We start from the raw sequence: 6,804 nt of genomic DNA on the forward strand, positions 1-6,804 counted from the left end.
GGAAGTACTTCTTCACCCAAAGAGTGATTAACACATGGAATTCACTGCCACAGGAGGTGGTGGCCGCTACAAGCATGGACAGCTTCAAGAGGGAATTAGATAAACATATGGAGCAGAGGTCCATCAGTGACTATTAGCCACAAGGTATATATAGGAACTCTCAGGCTGGGGCAAGTGATGCTCTGTATTCTTGGTGTCCTGGCCCCATGCTGGACCTCCTGATGCTACCTGGTATTTTTGGCCACTGTGACAGAGTGTTGGACTGGATCCAACATTGGCTTCTCTTATGTTCTTATGTCACAAGTTCAAAAGGAAACACACCTCAGTTTCACAAATCATTATTATGGATTATGATCTATGTGTGTTTATGGAGCGGGTCACTTTTTACTAATTTGATTTTTAGGCTGCCAGGATTATCAACTAGTAGGACAAAGTAATTTGTTGAACCTGGGTTATTTTTGCCAAATAGTTTCTTCTGCTAGAAAGCTGGAATTGCAATAGCTTTGAGGTTCGTTAACATACAGTGAGTGAAATTGAGATAAAACTTAAGTGTACTTAATGTCACATAGAAACCAACAGCTGTTAAGTGTTCAATTGTGTGTTGGCTTTCCATGAGATGAGCAGTTTAAAAAATATATATATAGACAAAAATTTCTGCCTTATTGATCACACTTTCATGACAAGCAGGACTGGAACAGATATGAATTTCTTTTTAATATCAATAGGAGACCTGAGAAACAGAATGTTCTGGCTGTGTTCCTCCACCAGCTTCACTGGAAGTTTTCCTGCAGAACTGTGTGTTCAATATTTAATTGTTTAATTTCTCCAAAAGTGAGAGATTGTTTCATTTTTATATAAAATAATAAATGGATGAAAAGAAACAAAGCATTGTGAGATGGATTCAGTCCCCCATGAACAAAAAGTCTGCAAAACTTTCTCCATCCCCTTGAAATCCTCTCTAAGGCCACTGCTGAAGGTTGGAGGACATCGTGCACAGGGGATCAAGAAGGTAGAACGGTGAAATCTTCCTTCCTTCCTTCCACTACCACCACCACCACTTTTGTGCCATTTTTTTTTTGCTATTTTCCTAAAACTTGCTCCAGTCACAAAAGAGTGAATGGGTCAATTTCATCTGATTTCCCCTTCTTGTTGGACCCCCACCCCACTCCCAAGTCATATGAAATCCTGTTCTTAAGGTCCCCAGATACTTACCCACAACTTGGAGGGGGGCATTCAGAGAACTGCTGCGGGAAGGGGAAGTGGGAAAGATCCACTTCTTCAGACTCTCTCCATTCCTGGGTTTCCAGGTCTGACCCATTTTTGTTTTACTATTTACATGCATTCAGTGAAACTTTGTCTTAGAAATCATATCTTGTGCATTTTGTAAATCCCTGTGATCTCCTTCTTCCACTCCTCCCCCAAATTAATTTTGTTTATGAAATGGCTATTATATCCTTTCAGTCGTGTTATTCCAACTTCACACTAGTAAAGGTTATGTGGAACTATTTCCCCTACCCCCTCAAAAAAAAAAGTATTGGCTTGTGTTGATGACCATACAGACCTCTTGCCACCTCTGTTGGGAATGCAGACGTTTACAGCATACCACTGTGTCATGGCTTTGTGAACAGTCCATCCCGGAACTGGGCAAGAGGGGATGCTTTTCTTCATTATATTTTGTACAAGTTCAGCAGAGTGACAGTGTGTTGCTCCTTTGAATTAGGGATACCTGCGATAAATTGGTCAGTTGCCCAAGGTCCTCAGAGATCACTGGAACCAAGTCTTTGACAAGCGGTGGAAGCCTATGCTATTCGCACAGCTTTCCAAGCCAAATGTCATCAATTTGATGGGCCTCTGGGAGTTTGCAAAGTCCACAGCAGGCTCATTTCTGGAGGGAGAGATCTCTCAAGTGTCTGTTCCCTGTCTACTGAGATATGAAATGCTCCTAGAGATGGTTTGGAAGTTACAGTCTCAGTCGTCATTTTGTGTGCATCCACGTGGCAAAGAAAGCATTCATGCAGAATTGCATCTTGTTTTCATCTTCCCCCAGCCCCTTCTCAATTTTTATCAGCTTTAATATTTACAAGAGATCAGGATTCAGCTTTCTTCATTTCTGTGATGATAGAGAAAGAACAGAACAGTAGGAAGAGAAGAGAAACAGAAATTTTTTATTTATTTGTTTTTACTGATGTGTGGTACAAAAAATAGCTGTAGCCCAGAGCACAGCATGTCTGCAAGGGGCTGGTGCAGTACACTAGGGATGAATGTTGAGAGCAGAAGGGAAGCAATTGTAAAGTGAACTTCATCCAGAAAGACTGATCACTCAAAACAAATTGCCAAGCTGCCTTCAGGTGAGGAAGCATACCTGCCAATCCCACTGTAACCAATTTATTGTTGTTACTTTAATAAGCTGCATTCAGTACTGTGGGCTCGACTCCTCTTGGCAAGCTGAAACCAGCAGGTCATTTCAACTTCAGGTGCATGATGCTGGAGTAAGAGAAGACAGCTGAGACTCATTACTGGAGCAGAAGGAGAGTCTGAAATGATTGTCACTTGTCTGGTGTCATCCATTCCCAGGTGGCATTCTATTAGGGCATTTTCACACATGACACTAATTTTTTTGTTGTTGTATTTCCCATATTTGTAACACAAATGTCGATTAGACACATGCAGGTGGTTTAAAGATATCTCCCTTCCACTTTTTATCCCTGATGAAACCTATAAGAAACAGCATAAGAAAGAGCTCCACCCCCTCATAGGCCTACTTTTCACTGAAGTGTGAATTTAGTGTCTGGGCTGCAGCACTTCATAGAGGACATGTAATTGAATGCTCCAATGCAGAAGAATTCTCTGTGCACTGGAAACTAGCATAGAACCTTCTCCCTGCTATCCAGCTTATTGTATAGAAAATATTTTAGAGGAGTGTTTGATCTTGTGATTCCCCCACCTACCTGCTTCAGGTGGCTATAATACCCAAACCACTACAACCCAGATAATAGGTTTACCACCACAGTGATAACTAGACAAAAATACCATAAGCCAAACCATCCTTCACTGTGAGACTTGAATACTGAAAACTAGAGAGCAAAATGTTACTTCAGGATATAATTACATCACAATCCATACATATGATACTAAACAGAAGGAATCAGATCTGAATTTTGTATTCATTCTTATTTCTCAAGAGTATTTGCTGAATTGTAGCAGTAACATAAGAATCTGAAGTGGAGATGGAACCACGGTCAAAGATTGTACTTTAGTCCAGAACATATTGCATTCAGTACATCTGAGTCGTAAGTAACTTTGGTAGGTCAATTTTGCTTGCATTGGTTCCTCACTTGTAAATGGAGAACAATGAAAACAATCTGAAGTATTTTCTTATGTGAACTTTATGTGAACTTTCTTATGTGAACTTTAGTATCATTTCCATGTGAACAGAATCCATATTTGGATATTCTTGTTAGTATTTCTTCTTTACAAAAATAATTTGCAATGGGTCTATGTTAGGGACGTAAGTGTTGCAGGCTGTGGCCTTGAGAAAGGATTTGGGGCTTAGGGAGGGCAGCATGTTGAAATCTCAGGCTAGCCAACATACTTGATGGCTATATCCTTGCTGATTCTGCAACTGGAGAATGGAGACAATAATCTGGCACTAACAGTTCAACTACATTTTATTACTTGTCTTATTCAGAATGTTTATACGCTGCTATTCCCCACTTCCCAAATTCCCTTTTTCTATTTTTTTGGCTGGGCAGTCCCTTTTCTTGTTTTTTTTTGGTTTGCTGCCTGTCCCACCCAGTTGTTTAAATGTATACAGATATTTGCTGACCCAGTCTAGGGAACTGAGGGACCAACAAAAATCCTACTTTTGTCTTTGTCTGATAATGACACTCGTGAGGTTGATGGTAATTCAAAACTAACAAACTGCTTTATTTCACTTTTTTAAAAACCATGTTTATTGATTTCATCAAAAGAAGCACATATCCAGCTGTATATCAACTAATTATAAGAAAGCTTCCAACAGCCTTGCATCAGATTATCAAACAAAAACTCTTAAGCCTAACACTTCACCTTTAAATTTTATTCCATTTATACAACTTAATCCAATTATTTTCAAAACAAGATTGATCTTTCCCTTTTAACAAAGTTGTTAAATTATCCATTTCAGCAACATTAAACATTTTTTGTATAAATTCTGCCCTGTCTGCTCTGTCCAATATTTGGCATAGAGAATTCTGGCGGCGGTTACACCATGAATCATCAAAATTCTGTCTACTTTTTCATACACTTCTGGTATCATATTGAGTAGAAACATTTCTGGTATCGGACTTTCAATAATTTCCTGTAATATTTTTTGGATCATCAGCCAATATTCTTTTGCCTTGCTACATGTCCACCACATGTGCAGATACGTACCCACGTTTTTTCTACATTTCCAGCAGACATTCGAAATTGCTGAGGAATATTTAGCTAGTCTAGATGGGTGTAAATACCATCTGTGTACCACTTTATATTTTCTTTATATGCTACTGCTCTGGTAATTTTAGTATTAGTATTTCACTTTTAAGGAGCTGCGGTGTCTCAAGTGGTTAAGACGCTGAACTGCAGGCTGTGGAAGGTCGGTAGTTCAGCAGTTCAAGACCCGAGTGCCGCATGACAGAGTGAGCTCCCATCTCTAGTTCCAGCTCCTGCCAACCTAGCAGTTCGAAAGCAAGAAATTGCAAGTAGATAAATAGGTACCACTTCAGTGGGAAGGTAACAGAGTTCCATGCGCCTTGGTGTCTAGTCATGCCGGTCACATGACCATGGAAATGTCTTCAGACAGCGCTGGCTCTTCGGCTTTTAAACAGAGATGAGCACCGCAACCCTAGGGTTGGATTCGACTGGCTTTCGAGCAAGGGAACGTTTACATTTACTATTTCACTTTTGAAGGGAAATGGACAGGTGGGTGTCAGATTTAGGACTTAAGAAGGTCAACAGGCAACAGGAATGAGGTTATATAAATATAAATAATCAAGTAGCTATTTTGTTATACCGACAGGGCTTTAAAACTGTGGAGAGAGATCTGTTGGCAGTGTCTGCTTAAATAAACAAGCATAAGCTTCTTTGTCCCCAAAATACTTAAGTTGGTGAAGGCAGGAACACACTGCCACTCTTAACTCATTCTCGACTACAGAATTCCATTAGAATCCCCTGCATTAACCACTTACTGTTTGTTACGGCTGCCTTTCCAGAGGCTCACAAGGTAAAATCAATACAATAATTGTCAGTTTCCACAGCAAGTAACTCTTCACACACATTTCTCCTGAAGCGTTATGTTTATTAGGGCACAAGACTGGTACCATGTCCACAGGATTATTGTTAGGAATAACTAGAAGGCGGGAACACCCAATAGATATAGTTGAGCAAGGCCACTAGCTAAGCAAATGAACTTCAAGCGCATGTGCGGGGGATTGCTCCCGGCGGGAGATTACATAATGAGCAGGAGAGTCGCAGGGCATCCTGAGAGCAGAAAAATTCACACCAAAAGTGAACCGCAAGCTCATCCCACCTCACAAGGCCAGACTGATAACGGCGTCTAGCTCCCACGGCTCTCCCAAGCATGATTACTGCCAGCTGCGGGCTGCAAGCAAGGGAACACGGGGGGGGGGACACACAAAAATGACAGCTAGCTGACAATAATAAAACCATCAAATCATAAGCACAAAAACTGGTAGTATTGAAATCAGCAGTAAAACAAGCAAAGAGCTATCTACAGACATAAACTAACCTAAAAACAGTATTCAGTAGCATAGCATGCTAGCAATAAAACTATGTGCAATCCATAAACCAAGAATTAAAAATGGAGCCCTTCAGTTAAAAGTTTATTTAGTGCATAGTTACTATTTGTGTCACTTTTAATTGTTTTGTGTGGATCTTGAGTAGTCTGTCTTACACATATTCACTGATACTATGTGGTACAATCCCTGGTGGTGTATGGAAGGATTGCCATTGGAACTGCTGTTCAGTGTGACACCACCAGATTCTGTCACCAGACCTTGCTTCATAAATCATAGGGTTTGGGGTGCTGGGAACCTGACCATGCTACTTTATGTTGACCTTGAGAACTTCCCTAAAAATTCCTCCCCAAACATTAACTTTTCATGAAGCTTATGAAGTGTAACTTACCTGCTATTAGTTAACTGATGACCACAGTCCTAATAGCATGTCTTCCAGATCAAGTACAGTGGTATATATGGCCTTTAAATTTATTTTAAAATGGTGACATTTGGCTGAATGGTCCACAAGAAAGCTATTTGACAAAAGCATATTAGAAGTGAACTCCCTGCAAGAAGATCAAATCAGTCAATCCTAAAAGAAATCAACCCTGACTGTTCCCTGGAAGACCAGATAATAAAACTGAAGCTCAAATACTTTGGCCACCAAATGAGAAGGGAGCACTCACTGGAGACGACCCTGACGCTGGGAAAGATTGAAGGTCAAAGAAGATGGGGACAGCAAAGGATGAGATGGTTAGACAGGCGTTATAGATGCAATGAACATGAAATTGAGCAAACTTCAGAGGATGGCAGAAGACAGGAAGGCCTGGTGTGATCTGGTCCACAGGGCCGCGAAGAGTCGGGCTCGACTGTGCGACTGAACAACAAAAATATCCTTGAACATCTGCCAAAAGAAAATACGTTCACTTATACATTGTAATTTCAGAGGGTAACCAGAAGAAGAAGAAGAAGAAGAAGAAGAAGAAGAAGAAGAAGAAGAAGAAGAAGAAGAAGAAGAAGAAGAAGAAGAAGAAGAAGAAGAAGAAGA

The sequence above is a fragment of the Gekko japonicus genome, unplaced genomic scaffold, assembly GCF_001447785.1.
Source record: "Gekko japonicus isolate JY-2015 unplaced genomic scaffold, Gekko_japonicus_V1.1 scaffold1560, whole genome shotgun sequence".
NCBI classification, from domain to species: Eukaryota; Metazoa; Chordata; class Lepidosauria; order Squamata; family Gekkonidae; genus Gekko; species Gekko japonicus.